Consider the following 17162-nt stretch of genomic DNA (forward strand, 5'->3'; position numbering starts at 1 on the left):
GTTTTAATTATGATAGGAAGAAGATTATTTCATTTTATTCCTAGGCTGCCCTTTAGCTATATAGATGTCAGGGCAGTTTATCTATCTATCTATCATCTATCTATCTATCATCTATCTGTCTATCTATCTATCTATTTGCCTCATTACAACAGCAGTCTGTTAAAAAAGATCAACATATAAAAAGGCATAACATACAAAAAAAAAAGTCCCAATAAAACCATTCAGTGAACAAACGCAGCAGAAAAAACAACAAAAACGTCAGCAGCAAGAACATTTCGTCCAACAGGCTATCAACCAGAATTCATCAGTTCTGAATTCATCAAATCCCTGGGAGAACAGAGAAATTCAAAGTGTATAAATAATCATATCAAACCCTGATGCAACAATTTAAAAATCGAATTAAAAAAATTACACTGCAGAATTAGAACATCTTGGAAACTGGTAAGGCCCAAAGCTTAGGAGACCATCTGTTCTGCATGCAGGATTGAGCCCTGCCTGAAATCCTGGACACCCTCTTCCATCCAATGTGGACAGTGCTAAGCTAGATGGACCCAACTCAGTCTGAGATAGCTTCCTATGGTAGTCATTCAGCCTTGTCGTTCTGTTCATCCCCAAAGACCTGGGGCGGGGGGGGGGGCATACCTTCCATTGCTTCCATTGCCATTGAATTCTTCTACCTTATGGCAATACCATTGGGGATCACAATATATTGTATTTTTCAGTTTAAGTGTGTCTCAGTTCTATCCAAAGCAGTATGAATTCCATTTCTGCCTCTGACTTTTTCAAAATGCTAACTGGAATACATATCCTTATCAAAACAAAAATAAATTTAAAAAAACCACAGGCTTGCATTGAAGAGTGCTGCAAAAGCCATCTCATTTCTAAACAGAAACAATCCTTGTCATGGAAAAGAGCTTTTGGGAAAGGATTTTTTTTCCCCCAAAGTAAATGTGGCCTGCAATGCAAGACACTCCAGAACTCCACCAGAAGATCACGTCAAGGGAAGCTTCTGAACACGAAATGCTTATTTCCACAGGAGCATTTTAAAAGGCCTTAAAAAACCAAGACATGCAGGGAAAACATTGCAGCCAGAACACAATTCTGCTGGAATCTTATTACTCAGTCCCCCGTTCCCTGCTTTATCGCAAAGGGCAGAACAAGAAATATCTGAAACTAGATTTCTTTACTTCCCTGATGATTCCACTGTAATGAGGTTTCGGTATATACCCGTTATGTCTCAACAAGGTCAGCTCAGGGCTTTGAACATCTCCGCTATTAAAATTCAGTCTGCAGAACTGTGGCAGGTGTGGAAAGAATTCTCTGCCAGCAGATGTTTTCTGTAGTCTGTGGAAGTACCCACAGAGTGGACAGCTCTTCACATTCCTCAAAATGGAGCCATTTTGACCCTTCGGGAATTCAGCCAGATTACTCTGAAGCCAAATGGTGTCCTGACAAAGGGGTCCATTGCAAAAGCTGGGACACGAGGGACACAATAAGGCCAGTAAATGGGTGCATGTGGTGTGGCCAAGACGATGGTAATACTAGAGCAGGGGTTGGCAAACTACAGCCCAGGGGCTGGATGTGGCCTACCAGGCTCGTAAATCCGGCTTGCGGATCCTACCACCCGCTCGGTCAGTCCCCGCGCTGAGCTAAAGCGACGTGGCACAGCGTTTCCTTGAAAAGGAGCCGCAGACGCCTCACCACGCAGGGACTGACATCCACGGCACTGGCACATCTTCAGATTAGCTGCAGGAAGCTCCTGAAGCCGATCCGAAGCCTTGCCACCTGTGCGCTGAGGTAAACCCGGTACTGCCATGGACAGAGAGGCCAGTGGGCGGGTGGCAGCGCCATGCACATTGTGATGGGCATGTCACAGGGCTTCAGTCGTTGCTTGGCACGCCTGCTGGCCCCGCGCCTGGCACCCGGCTCAGCGCTGCTGCTGGTGGCACGCTCAGCAGCTGCGCTGGAGCAGTTGGAGGGTGAGCTGCGTGCCGCCTGCCTGGCGCTCCGCGTGTGCAGCCTGCCTGCCTGCCAACCTGGCCTTGGATGACAGGCCACAGCGCATGGTGCACGCCGCCTGGGAGCTCCACGGAGACAGGCCAATGGAGCGGCTGCTGCTCGTCAACAACGCCAGTGAGTGGGCGGCCCCGAGATGCACTCCTGAGCATGTGCAGAGTGTGCTCCTCCTCCAGGTCCAGAGGCAGCTGTGGGACCGGCTTGCAGGGTACAGTGGTACCTCGGTTTATGAACACAATTGGTTCCGGAAGTCTGTTCATAAACTGAAGCGTTCATAAACTGAAGCGAACTTTCCCATTGAAAGTAATGGAAAGTGAATTAATCCGTTCCAGATGGGTCCGCGGCGTTCGTAAACCGAAAATTCGTAAAATTTTCAACTCATTATAAATCATTTCCCAATATTCTTTCACCTTTCTACATGTCTACCACATATGAAAAAGGTTCCTCCCATTTCTTTACATTTCCAACACACCGACACATATCTGATTCTGCTTTATGCATCTTAGCCAGCCTACTGGAGTTAAATACCATCTATGAATTCTTTTCAAGTAGTTATCTTTCAGAGAATAACATGCAGTAAATTTCAAATTGCTTTTCCAAAGTTTCTCCCGGAGGTTTAGGTCTATATTGTGTCCTATATCTATTGCCCAGTGTGTCATTAATGCCTTAACTAGCTCATTTTTTGTTTCCTGTTCTAATAAGAAATTATACATTTTAGACAGAAGTTTATCCTTCCAGTATTTTGCAACAGTTCTTTTTCATATTGTGAGCTTCGGTCCAAAAACCCAATATTTTTGTCTACCTTAAGCATATCATATATCTGGTGGTATTGTAACTTGACTTCTTAAGTTCTCCATAAGTTTCATTCTGGGTTTGCCCCCTGCAAAATCCAGCAATTCCCTGTAAGTCGCCCATTGTCTGTCCACATTAACTCTCTTAATTGTAATTGCTTTGATGGGGGATAACCATAAAGGTGTTTTTCTTTCTAGCAGATTTTTATGTTTCTCTCAGACTCTATACAAATTCTTCCTGAGAATGTGGTTCATAATACTCTTATAAATTTTTGCTTTCCCATACCCAAGACATGCATGCCAGCCAAATTTTAAGTCATGGCTTTCCAAGTCCAAAATGTCTGCATTATCCAATACAATCCATTCTTTTTACCAACACAAACAAGCTGCTTCATAGTACAATTGCAAGTCTGGCAGGGCAAAGCCCCCCCTTCCTTTTGTATCTATCAAAATTTTATATTTATTTCTTGGCTTTTTCCCCTGCCAGGTAAATTTAGAAATATTTTTTTTCCATTCTTGCCTTATTTACAATCAGAATTGATTAGACTAAACACAGCATCCTAGGAAGCTGGTAAAATGCAGGCTAGACATTCAGTGGATTTGTAACTGGCTGGCTGACCGAACCCAAAGGGTGCTCCTCAATGGCTCCTCTTCATCCTGGAGAGAAGTGACTAGTGGGTGCCACCTGGCTTTAGAGCAGTACATGTGAAAATGATCTAGGAGTCTTGGTAGACCACAAACTTGACATGAGTCAACAGTGTGATGCAGCAACTAAAAAGGCCAATGCAATTCTGGGCTGCATCAATAGGAGTATAGCATCTAGATCAAGGAAAGTAATAGTACCACTGTATTCTGCTCTGGTCAGACCTCACCTGGAGTGCTGTGTCCAGTTCTGGGCACCACAGTTCAAGAGGGATATTGAATAGCTGGGACGTGTCCAGAGGAGGGCAACCAAAATGGTCAAAGGCCTGGAAACGATGCCTTATGAGGAACGGCTTAGGGAGCTGGGTATGTTTAGCCTGGAGAAGAGAAGGTTAAGGGGTGATATGATAGCCATGTTCAAATATATAAAAGGATGTCATATAGAAGAGGGAGAAAGGTTGTTTTCTGCTGCTCCAGAGAAGCGGACACGGAGCAATGGATTCAAACTACAAGAAAGAAGATTCCACCTAAACATTAGGAAGAACTTCCTGACAGTGAGGGCTGTTCGACAGTGGAATTTGCTGCCAATGAGTGTGGTGGAGTCTCCTTCTTTGGAGGTCTTTAAGCAGAGGCTTGACAGCCATATGTCAGGAATGCTTTGATGGTGTTTCCTGCTTGGCAGGGGGTTGGACTGGATGGCCCTTGTGGTCTCTTCCAACTCTATGATTCTGTGATTCCTAGTACATTCATTTTAACGGCTTATATTCTACCTAGCAGGGAAAGTTTCTTCTTTCTGTATTTTTCTAATCTTTCTTCTGCTTTTGTCTTTTTTATTTTCTCTCTCTCTTTCTCACTTCTTTCTTTCTTTGCCTTTCTTCTTCTTTTCCTATTTTCTTTGGAGTTCTATGTCTGGGGCCTTTATACTCATGGGGGTGGTAGATGGTTGACGGAGGACCCTGGATGAGAGACAGGGAAGTATTGTTCTCCCAGAGCGAGAGACTGGGAGAGAAAGTAAAGATCCCAGGTGAGAACTGGAAGGAGCCAGTGTCCTACCGGTATGTAGGTTGTAAGGGCTGGGAAATACTTTTAAGAGCGGACTCCTACTTATTCAATTTGCATTTTTTGTAGTTGAAATTTTATTCTATTATGGATTTTTTTTATTTAAAAAAACCTCTTTAAAAAAAGAGTTGGTGTCTCAGGGCTGCCCACCTGTCAAACACCCCTCCATTGTTTTGCAAAGTCCCCTTGGAAAGGGGTGGGGGAGGAAGAGGATAGTTCAAAGGACACTTTGCAAACATTGGAAGCTCAGTGACTGACTTAAAGTGACACTTTGAACCAGCCTCTCCTCCTCTTTAAAGGAGGGGGTAGGCTGTTTCAAATGGTGTTGTGCTTCTCCTTTAAATGATGAGCAGAGATCCAATACTGCTGCCTAGGCTGCGTGGTCCTATTCCCAGCTGAGAACTTGGCAGTGTAGCCCATGCAGGATTAAACGCTCTCATCCTGCCCATAATCTGACATCACCAAGGATGTCAGGTAATGGGCTGGCAGGTGTGGTTTGGGGGGAAAGAACCAGGGGGGGGGGGCAAACTGAACCCCCAAGGGGCCAAGATTGGCCTGCAAGATGGAAAAGTATGAAAATTCAACTATGGTATCACTACCATCTTTCCAACAGATGTGTACTACCGTACATTGTTTGCACTCAGGGCGCTAAAATAGCACCAAAAACAAACAAACAAACAACAACAACAACAACAACAACAACAACAACACAGTTTTGTGTTAATTATGATGCCCATGGTTTGCATGCATGATTTCACTCGCATGAGCTTATCGCTCCCTTGGATGTTCTCCAAGGCCTATGAAAGTGGACTCACCTGGACTTGTTGCTCATTGTTATCCTCAATTTCCTTTAATAATGGACTCACACACTGACCTTGTAAACATGCTGACAATGGCATCCCATATAATAACCACTTTCTTCAGCAACACTATTCAGACCCCGATGGACAGTGCAATAAATAATACTGGTGTGCATGAAGGCTGAAAGCAGGAATTGCTTCCGCCTCCTTCAGCTTACACACCGTAAGGTAGGCCAAAGAGAAGGGGAAACATCGTTGCCCTTGGCAGGCAGAATGGGATGTACATAAAACAAGCAATTAGCCAGCAAGCTCTAGGCCAGTAAGGGAGTCTGGGCCCAGGTCACCACCTGCCTGAGCCATCATTCTCCAGGCTACAAAAGCTGGCCTCACCCTCCAGCTAAAGCCACAGCACTCACATGACTTCATTACTGTTCCCTTCCTTTGTCTGTAATTTATTACAGCCAAGCCAAACATGATGGGAGAAACGATGTCTGTTTAACACACATGCCTGCCCCGTTGTTCACGGATAAAGGAGAGCAGCTGCCTAATTGCTTCAACAAAATTGTTGCCTACGGTGAAGGAAGGAGGAGGACCTGGTGATGATTTCCCCATCCTTCACCTTTCACCCCAGAGTCCTAGGGCAGGTTGCAACCATTAAACAACATGTTTAATTTTGGACTACGAGCAAGATTTTGATATCAGGATTAGGACGGCAGTGCGAACAGTTATCTAGAATCCCCAGTTTTTTGAAGCATGGGAAGCCTAAAAATTTTATGATTTGGCATAATATTTGGCTTAATTGATATGTATGTGTATAATTTGAAATAATTGAAATAATTGAATTGTGTTTTAATTGGAAAATTTAATAAAAAGTATTTTTTTAAAAAATAAAAAAACCCAGAAATAAGGCGGTACATCTCAAGGGTCAAAAGCCGGAGCAAATAGGTGTGTGTGTCTTCAGCATTCAGCAACAGCTTTATATTGAAATACCTGATGTACCTCTGTAGGGAGGGAGTTCCACAGCTTAGGGGCAGCCACAGAGAATGTCCTCTACTGCTCCCTCTGCCGATCTTAATACCCAGGAGGGTCTGTATGGAAGGAGGTGGCCTTCCAGGTATTAGGGGCCTGAGTTTTTTATCCAGTGAATTCACAGGAGAGGCAGAGAATGGAGGGCTAGAACAATCCTTGACCTGCTTAGTTTTGAGATCCTTACTAGGCAAATTGATGCCTTTGAATTATGAAGAATTGATGCTTTTGAATTATGGTGCTGGAGGAGACTCTTGAGAGTCCCATGGATTGCAAGAAGATCAAACCTATCCATTCTTAAGGAAATCAGCCCTGAGTGCTCACTGGAAGGACAGATCCTGAAGCTGAGGCTACAATACTTTGGCCACCTCATGAGAAGAGAAGACTCCCTGGAAAAGACTCTGATGTTGGGAAAGATTGAGGGCACTAGGAGAAGGGGACGACAGAGGACGAGATGGTTGGACAGTGTTCTCGAAGCTACGAACATGAGTCTGACCAAACTGCGGGAGGCAGTGGAAGACAGGAGTGCCTGGCGTGCTCTGGTCCATGGGGTCACGAAGAGTCGGACACGACTAAACGACTAAACAACAACAACTAGGCAAAGCAGAGCTAGTTGGCCAGCAGTTTGTCTTGTAGGGATGGTGAGAGGGCTCCTGCCCCAAATGTGGGAACAGCCGGTGTGCTCCCTGCCTGCCTGATAGTCACAGGTACCGTTTTGGGGCATAGGGTATAAAGTGTGGGAAAGAACGAGCAAAATGCAATAAATAAGAGCTGAGCAACATGATCAGCCAGACCCAAGTGCTTTCACCCACTACTGAACTATAGTTCCGTGCAGCCCCTTTATTTAAAAACATATGCTAGTTTTCATTATTCACTAAAACTAATCAGAAAACAAAATCTTAAGTTTTTTAATTACAGTACTAAAAATAAAATGTGCCATTCCCATTTGCAACCTTGCATAATACATTCTGTTTGCATTTTAACACGCAGTATTTTCTCACTGCCACCCTAAATCTGTTTCTCTGCAACATAGATCCATGATTCCTTGGCACATTTGGCCTTCCTCTTCCCTACAGCACCCTAAAGGCATCTGAAAGCTGTCAACAACTAAAAATAACCTGTTCTTGCAGGCTTTCCAAGGAGGCCGTCCATCCCAGCCTTTTCATTCACTTTTTGGTTTCTTTCTGCTCTAAATAATCTTCTGTTTGTTACGTTTGCAAAAGTATGGGAGACAACCACATATAGCACATGAAACTGAACAAGGAGAACTGCAACCTTATTCACAAGATCCTTTTTCGCAGAGATGTTTTTATCAGTGCAGTTCAACATGGGTTTTGCCCCCATTTGTAACAAAATGTCTGTTTCCTACAGACAGAAGACTCAAATTTGATTTGGGCAAATATGCATAGATGTGCTTTTAATCTTTTCGCTATAATGGGGAAACGAGCACGATTTCTTTTTCACTCCAAAATGCCATTGTTGTTGATATGAACATACAAGGCAGCTTGGCATAAAAATGCTTGGCATACACAAGAAGAGTGAGCTGAGCAATACCACGATTGCAAGCCGTTCTGCGGCAAATAATTCACTCAAAACCAGCCACATTTTTCCTACTTTTCTGGCTACTTCAACCATAAGATAATAAAGCCCTGGAAACACTGTGTAGTTGTTCAAAACCATTTTTTTACAATGTGCATACACTTACACATTCAGCATTCACTTTAAGTAACTTATTTACTTTAAGTAACCCCTCCACTGAGAATAATGAGCGGTTGGGATAAGACGGTCTCGATTTTGGCCATTAACATAATAATAATAATAATAATAGTAATAATAATAATAAATTGGGTCCACGTTTCTTGGAAGGTGTCTCTATTCGTTATGGCTTTCAATTGCCCTCCTGTCTCTGATGAGATGCTCAGACACTGCTGTATCCCAGACATTATTTTCCCATACCTTCAAGGGTATTTCAATCTGGTTCTTCCATTGCTGAGCTATCGCTAATCGTGCTGTGGTTCAGTAGGAAGCCTACTAGTTCATTGGGGCACAGGGTGGAGACTAAGTCTATGTCCAAAGATAGTTGGGCGAAGGCAGGATTTGGAGAAAGGTGTTAGCCTGCAGTTGCAGATATAATGGAGAATACTTTATCCCAAAAGTTTGTAACCAAGCTTTCCACAGCCCTCCCAACATAATGGGGAAAGGGAGTGTAAGGGGGAGGGATTATAGAGAACCCTCCCCCCTCATCAGAAGCAGCCTGTCTCCCAGCAGTCATGAGAGCAAGGGGTCTGAAGGGGTGAGTCAGGAAACGGAGAGGGAGTGCCAGGGCTCTGACAACATCAAAGAGCCCCTGCTCCATAGGCAAGAAGAGAGGGAGGCGGAAAGAGTGGACAGGAATAGGTCAGACAGAAGACCCGTGTCCCCCCCCGACGCCGGAATTGCGGAGGAGGAGGAAAGGGAGGCGCTTCTCAGTTCCGAGGTTTTTATGCTGGTCCCGAACGCGGAAGGGGGTAGTGCAGGAATCTGACTCGAGCGGGTAGACATGAAATGAGCAATCCGTTACACTGTAAATAAAGTGCACCAATAAAAACGTCTGAAAGACAAGCATGTGGACGGTCATTACTCAAGAGTAGTCACAACAAACCCTGACAGGGAGGGATTAATTTTTGCCAGCCTGACTGGTGTCCAGTGCCATTGGAGGATGACCTTGAGCAAGGGCCTCCAGTAAGCAAGCAAAAATGTTTTTTGGGGGAGGGAGTGGTGGTGATGATGGCTGTTACAACTTATACCTCATTTTTCTGTCAAACAACACAGAGCAATTTACTCAAAAGGGCATAACTACTGTGCTTTGAAACAGGTACACATTTCACAATGCTGGTGACAACAGCAACAGTTCTAATATATTAAATGTCATCAATGGAAGGAATAATTCTGACCACTTACTTTTCAATGCTGGCTCTAAGGTGAAGATATTTCTCAGCCAGCTGCTTTCAGCAAGGGATATTTTTGTATTCAGCAAGAGAAACCACCCAAGATTCCAGGGAAACCTGAAATAAAAAGAACATTTCTTAAGAAAAGTGTGTGAGACCAGAAACAACACGGAAAAGAGATACCATCACCTCCTGGAAGCATATATTCATACAAAAACCTCTATCTCTTTTCTCCTATAGTTCTTATTCATTTGTTGGGAAACAAACATACACACGACCTTCGAAATAACCAACAAATCAGGAATAGCTGTTAAAAAAAAAAGAAGGCTGGCCAATGTAGTAACAAAGCTGCCTAAATAGAGAAATAAAACCAGCACACTGCCATGTGATGTTGTCTGTTGATTTTGTGAAGCTACATTTTCTACTTTTCCATTATTTATGTAAATAAATACCCTTATTGTAGACAAAGTGCAATGCCAAGTTTGGACAAAAGGTATTTACTGTCCCCTGCAAGCAAACACAGAAACAGGACCAGAGTGTGTTCCATGGATTAATTTCAAACTCATCACGTAATCTTGTGATATTTCCCATGAGATCTCCAAACAGGTTGAAGTACTGAGACATTATTTCCATATTTATTGGAAATAATGCAGGAGCTAAGGCAAGGCACTATTCCCTCTGAGTACTCTCGTGATGAGAATGAAATTAACTCCTACTGCCACTGCAAGATACTTTTTCTTTGGCGAGTGCAATATTCGCCTCAAGCGACTAACTCCCTTTTCTGTATTATTATGATTTGTTGTTGTTTAGTCGTTCAGTCGTGGCCGACTCTTCGTGACCCCATGGACCAGAGCACGCCAGGCACTCCTGTCTTCCACTGCCTCCCGCAGTTTGGTCAAACTCATGTTCGTAGCTTCGAGAACACTGTCCAACCATCTCGCCCTCTGTCGTCCCCTTCTCCTAGTGCCCTCAATCTTTCCCGACATCAGGGTCTTTTCCAGGGAGTCTTCTCTTCTCATGAGGTGGCCAAAGTATTGGAGCCTCAGCTTCAGGATCTGTCCTTCCAGTGAGCACTCAGGGCTGATTTCCTTCAGAATGGATAGGTTTGATCTTCTTGCAGCCCATGGCATTCTCAAGAGTCTCCTCCAGCACCATAATTCAAAATCATCAATTCTTTGCCGATCAGCCTTCTTTATGGTCCAGATCTCACTTCCATACATCACTACTGGGAAAACCATAGCTTTAACTATGCTTAAAACATATATATGCATAAAACCATAGCTTTAACATAGCTTTAATTATTATGATAATACAGCATAAACTAATACAGAAATAATCAGATTCTTGGAAATTATGTCCAATTTGCAGTGGCCCAAAATCAAGCCCAGGTTTTATCAAGCCCAGGGGGTTTTTTAAATAAAAAATAAAAAAATTCCTTCCAGTAGCACCTTAGAGCATAGCTGTCAAGTTCTCCCTTTTATAAAGGGAAATTCCCTTATGCTGAATAGGCTTCCGCACGAGAAAAGGGAAAACTTGACAGCTATGCCTTAGAGACCAAGTTTGTCATTGGTATGAGCTTTCGTGTGCATGCACACTTCTTCAGATACACAGCACTTTTAAAATGATCTTTATTGAGTTTATAAACAAAGAAAATAATAATAAGAAAGAAAATATGAATAGCAAAGAATTTCCCATAAAGGAAAAAGGTCGCATTTAAGTTTACAAACTGCTCATATCTGTGTTCTAGTTCAATTAATTGTTGCTACCTACATATAATTTGTAAGGGACCCAGGTGGCGCTGTGGTTAAACCACTGAGCCTAGGGCTTGCTGATCAGAAGGTCAGCGGTTCGAATCCCTGTGACGGGGTGAGCTCCCGTTGCTCGGTCCCAGCTCCTGCCAACCTAGCAGTTCGAAAGCATGTCAAAATGCAAGTAGATAAATAGGAACCGCTACAGCGGGAAGGTAAATGGTGTTTCCATGTGCTGCTCTGATTTGCCAGAAGCGGCTTTGTCATGCTGGCCACATGACCTGGAAGCTACACGCTGGCTCCCTCGACCAATAATGCGAGATGAGCGCCACAACCCCAGAGTCGGTCACGACTGGACCTAATGGTCAGGGGTCCCTTTACCTTTACCTTACATATAATTTAATATGCCTATATACAATGTAACAAACAGAAATAAAAAGAAATGTGAATACTTCCGATTAAGTCCATAATACTCTTCCTGCTGTAACCATTAGATCCAAAGACCGTCTTCCCACTTATATCCATTATTTAATTTCATCATTATTGGTTTTTTGTATTGATACCATATGTTGTTACTCATTCTTCTAACGGCAGAAAGCCTCTATTGCAGTATCCTTGGAGATATTCTCTCCAAGCCCAGTTTTTGATGCAAACTTCACAAGGGCATTCTGATATAAGGGGACTGAAACTTTCAAAAAAAAAATTACAGAGTTTTTGGCACAGGCAGCCATTTTGAGAAGACTGCTGTAGAGCCGAGGTGAATGAACAGAGACAATTTTCTCTCTGCAGAAGAGGGAGACCTGCTAGTGTTGAGAATGAGCCAGCAAAGAGGTTCTGCTGGGACTGGCTTTGCACTGACAGTGCCCTGTTTTACTGCTTTGGGTCACTTATGTAAACCTCTTATATACTGATTGGTTATTTTTGATTACTTAATTTCTATACTGCTTAATATATTTTAAAAAAATATCTCCCCAAGCAGTGTACAAAAAGCTGAAGCAACAACCGACAACTATATATTTAAAATATAGTTACTTCTAAAAAATGTTACAGTAAAACAAAACTGCCTATCTATCTATATCTATATCTATAATCTACCAATCTCAATTCATTTTCCTTCTGACACATCTTCCCTCTCAGCTCACCTACAAAAATCTCACAATGATAAGTTCCTGGAAACTTGCCTTCTAAGGACAGGCCCAAGGTGGGTGGTCGGTCCTTCCTCAGGCTGCCCCCCACTATGTCCCACTCAGCTGCCCTCCCCACACCCAGTTAAGCAGGTTTCTTGAGCAGGGGTCCCCAAACTTCCGCTGCTGAGGGCCAGTGCTGCCAGCGCCGATTGTGCTGTGGGCCGGAGCACGTGGGAGCGCGCACCCATATGTGTGCACACACACAATTTCCGGCGCACTTCCAGGTCACCAGAACACCGGAAATAGCTTGTGCACATGTACATGGGCCTCTTCTGGCCCAGAAGTGCACTGGAAATGACCCTTGCCCATGCGCATAAGCTATTTCCGACGCTCTGGCAACCCGGAAGCGGGCAGCCGTGCCATGCCGCGCATTTAAGAGTGGGTGGCGGCAGCGGGTGGCAGGGGTTGCTGGGGGCCACATAAAAGAGCCTTGCGGGCCACATCCGTCCCCCGGGCCTTAGTTTGGGGAAGCCTGTTCTTGAGTTTCCCAAGTGTTCCAGAGGGTAGGAGAAGGCCCAGCTCTCAGTTCTTCACTCTCTGTCCTCTCCTCGGCCTCCAGCTGCTATGCACGTATTTACCGGTATGTGCCTATCATGAATGTAGTTGAGAGTTTATGCTTTTGTTTATCTCTGATAAGTCCTTTGTTGTGACTCTCCCCAGAGACCCTGAATAAAAAAATATATAAAACATATAAACATATGTTTATATGACATATAAAATCATAATAAAATCTCAGCTCCCACTCCTGCTACAATACAGGCATCTCCAAACAAGTTGAGTTGCAATCGCTCCCAGTGAATCCATTGCCTACTGTCTCCTTCAACGTGGATCTTGTGGAAGATTGCCTGGCAAACTTAACAATGGATGCTTCTGCTAGTTAGTAAATGAAAGGGTTAAGGACCACAGAGCTATAAATTTCTAGAGAACACTCGCCTAGGTCACACTCAACTTTGGAGAAGAAGTGAGACTTTTTCTTGGTCTCTCCAATCTCTCGCAAGCAACATTGGAACAGAGCAGACATGCCTTAACATAGCTTTCTCATCTTTAGATATGTTTCAGAGGCAGCTTGTGCTGCATTTTCAACAAAGAACCTACATTTCCTATCACTGCTATTAAGGAAAATGCAAGTCTGAAATCTAGTAACTGTGAGTAAAGCATTTTAAACTAACGTGCTGTCTGTGGTCTGTTTTATTGAAAAGGGGGGAAAGGGAGCCAGCTGACTTTAGGAAGATTTAAAAACCAACTCCAATGCTTTAGTAAATCTGCCTAACAAAAGGGATTTTAACTCTGCTACTGGGGCTCTTTATGTATAAGCCCCGTGTTTTTTAAAAAAAACAGGCATTGGCCATTTTTTCTTTGTGCTACCCCCCCCCCCCCATGGCTCTGTAGAGGATCGATTATAATTAATATATCCTCTTACTAATACCCATCAAATCTATGCTATCTTCCATTATCATTTGTAAATTTAAAGTCAACAAAAGGGCATTAGACTCCTTTCTGGAAATGTTAAGCCAAAATATGAACACCTAAAATGTCACTCTTTTCTCTCTCCCAGACCTCAAGAACTGGAAAATTGGGCAACCAAGATGGTGATGGGTCTGGAAACCAAGCCACAGAGGAACAGTTGGGGGGAGTTGGGTATGTTTAGCCTGGATGAGAGGAGACTGAGAGGATATATGATAGCCATCTTCAAATATCTAAAGAGCTGTCATGTGGAAGATGGAGCAAGTTTGTTTTCTGCTGCTCTGGATGGTGGGACCTGAACCAATGGCTTCAAGTTACAAGAAAGGGATTCTGACTAAACATCAGGAAGAACTTCCTGGTGGTCAAGAGTGGAATGGACAACTTCAGTAGGTGGTGGACTCTCCTTCATTTGAGGTTGTTGTTTGTTTTCAAAGGTTGGGTGGCCACCTGCCATGGATGCTTTAGTTGAGATTCCTGTATTACAGGTGGTTAGACTAGATGAGCCTCAGAGTCCCTTCCAATTCTACCATTCTATGGTTGTATTATTAAATCTCCCATCTCTGGCAAGTCCATCAACTGGCCAAATCCCCACTTTTTTCTTCTCCCTTTCCCCTAGCGTTTGCTTTTAAGCTCAGTCACGTCCCCATTTCCTGAGGAGATCACTTCTCTCTCTTCCCCACGCAATGTTCTTTTCTTCTTCCTTGGCCGCCTCAGTCCCAAATCCCATGTTCTCCTTCCCTCAGTATCCACAGCAACTCAATGTCAAAATGAAACATTTATCCTCGCCATTTCCTCTTCTCTTCTGATTCTTGGAACTTTTACAAAGCTCTACAAACTCCCTTCTTCTTCTGACCACCTCACCTTCTCTTCCTAGAGTAAGTGGCTCTTGTTGGCTTCCCTTTTCCTTTGGGTACCACTTTCACCTCCTACAGCAAACCGTCTGGACAGGCCTCGTGCCTGACCATTTTGCACTTCTGGTTACCTTCCTTCCATGGGACTAGAGCCTTAGCTCTGTTCCTGTCTTATTCAGCAAGCTCTCCCCCGCCCCCTTTCCCTGTATCCTAGTTTGATTATAAACTCCTTCAGACTTAAATGTAAAGTCGTGACCGACTCTGGGGTTGCGCGCTCATCTCGCATTATTGGCCGAGGGAGCTGGCGTATAGCTTCCAGGTCATGTGGCCAGCATGACTAAGCCGCTTCTGGCAAACCAGAGCAGCACATGGAAACGCCGTTTACCTTCCCGCTGTAGCGGTTCCTATTTATCTACTTGCATTTTGACGTGCTTTCGAACTGCTAGGTTGGCAGGAGATGGGACCAAGCAACGGGAGCTCACCCCGTCACAGGGATTTGAACTGCCGACCTTCTGATCAGCAAGCCCTAGGCTCAGTGGTTTAACCACAGCGGTTTAACCTTCCCTTCAGACTTAGCATATTGCAAAGTTCCCATCTCACTAATAATCAATAGCTTTTGGAGAAAATGTGTAGTGTGTGCGGGAAACAACAATGTACAGCAGACGCTCAGGAGGCACGTTCACAACCCGCAGCGTTCACAACCTGCAGTGCCTGCAGTCTGCGCATGCGCGGGTCGCGATTCATAGCTTCTGCATGCGCGAGCGGCGAAACCCGGAAGTAACCCATACCGGTACTTCCAGGTTCGGCGCAGTGCGCAACCCGAAAATGCGCAATCTGAAGCGTCTGTAACCTGTGGTATGACTGTAGAGACCCTTGCTTTTGTTATGTTAGTTATGGAACAATGAGATGGCAGCAATGAAGAGTGGGCTCCACATCCACTTTGTTGTTGTTGTTTAGTCGTTTAGTCGTGTCCGACTCTTCGTGACCCCATGGACCAGAGCACGCCAGGCACTCCTGTCTTCCCCTGCCTCCCGCAGTTTGGTCAAACTCATGTTCGTAGCTTCGAGAACACTGTCCAACCATCTCGTCCTCTGTCCTTCCCTTCTCCTTGTGCCCTCCATCTTTCCCAACATCAGGGTCTTTTCCAAGGATTCTTCTCTTCTCATGAGGTGGCCAAAGTATTGGAGCCTCAGCTTCAGGATCTGTCCTTCCAGTGAGCACTCAGGGCTGATTTCCTTCAGAATGGATAGGTTTGATCTTCTTGCAGTCCATGGGACTCTCAAGAGTCTCCTCCAGCACCATAATTCAAAAGCATCAATTCTTCGGCGATCAGCCTTCTTTATGGTCCAGCTCTCACTTCCATACATCACTACTGGGAAAACCATAGCTTTAACTATACGGACCTTTGTCGGCAAGGTGATGTCTCTGCTTTTTAAGATGCTGTCTAGGTTTGTCATCGCTTTTCTCCCAAGAAGCAGGCGTCTTTTAATTTCGTGACTGCTGTCACCATCTGCAGTGATCAAGGAGCCCAAGAAAGTAAAATCTCTCACTGCCTCCATTTCTTCCCCCTCCATTTGCCAGGAGGTGATGGGACCAGTGGCCATGATCTTGGTTTTTTTGATGTTGAGCTTCAGACCTTATTTTGCGCTCTCCTCTTTCACCCTCATTAAAAGGTTCTTTAATTCCTCCTCACTTTCTGCCATCAAGGTTGTGTCATCTGCATATCTGAGGTTGTTGATATTTCTTCCGGCAATCTTAATTCCGGCTTGGGATTCATCTAGTCCAGCCTTTCGCATCCACCATCCCACGCAAAAACCTATTCAGCTGTTAATCAGCAGCCTGAGCCATTTCTCTTAGGAACAGAATTTCAAGAACCAGGCTGGGGAAATAAGACAGTGGCTCTTTATTGTCCAACTAATTAAATGTAATTAAATTGATAGCAGCCCCGAATTGAAAGCATTACAAAAATAAAAAAGCATTTGCTTTACATTTATAAAGACGAGAGTGACTACGTCCTTCTGGGGTAATTACTGGTATTACAAAATACTTGGCGGCAGAGTTCCTGACAGTGTGTCAATTTAGACTGCCAGGATTCATTAGCAGATGTAGGACTGATAAATAATTGAGTTAATTTTTACCTGACTGACAGTGCCGAGATGATGGAAAGTATCTTGTTTTGTGAATTTAAATAAATCTGTCCCCACGAAATCCGCCCACATATAGCTTCACATCAGTTCAGCCACTGCATCACTCCAGTGACTTTCAAAGGTCTGGAAATTTGCTAAACACATACTTTTAAAGATTAGAAAAGAAATGCATGCATGATTGTTATCTTTTGTACAACGTACAATATCCCTTTTTCCCAGTCCTCCAGAGGATGTAGCCCACAGGGATCAATGGTTCTGCTCAAACTCTGTTACAAATCTTCTGCCAGCCATTTGGGACTAGGAACTATTTGGACACTCTGACAATTTAGCGCTCCCCCAAATAACCAGATTTTGCTGAGATTTCAGCCACATGCATCCTCTTAGGGCATGAAATGGTCCAGATTTTAAGCTTTCAGTAACAAAACGTCTCTGACCCTGGTAGGAAAGGGACAGGCAGTATTCTGACCACATTTCTCCAGGATGATAAGGAACTCTTTGGGTTGA

At 44.0% G+C, this 17162-nt stretch overlaps 1 protein-coding gene across 2 annotated transcripts in view; it reads right to left on the bottom strand.

Annotated features, from left to right (window-relative positions):
• The window catches only part of ENOX1 (ecto-NOX disulfide-thiol exchanger 1), a 270937-nt gene that overhangs the window by 189641 nt on the left and 64134 nt on the right, over nucleotides 1-17162 (bottom strand). For both annotated transcript variants that reach the window (XM_035103504.2, XM_035103500.2), the window contains exon 2: nucleotides 9275-9378. The gene's annotated coding sequence lies outside the window, so the exon portion shown is untranslated. The remainder of the gene's footprint in view (nucleotides 1-9274; nucleotides 9379-17162) is intronic.

This window comes from Zootoca vivipara, chromosome 8, assembly GCF_963506605.1.
Source record: "Zootoca vivipara chromosome 8, rZooViv1.1, whole genome shotgun sequence".
Classification (NCBI taxonomy): Eukaryota; Metazoa; Chordata; class Lepidosauria; order Squamata; family Lacertidae; genus Zootoca; species Zootoca vivipara.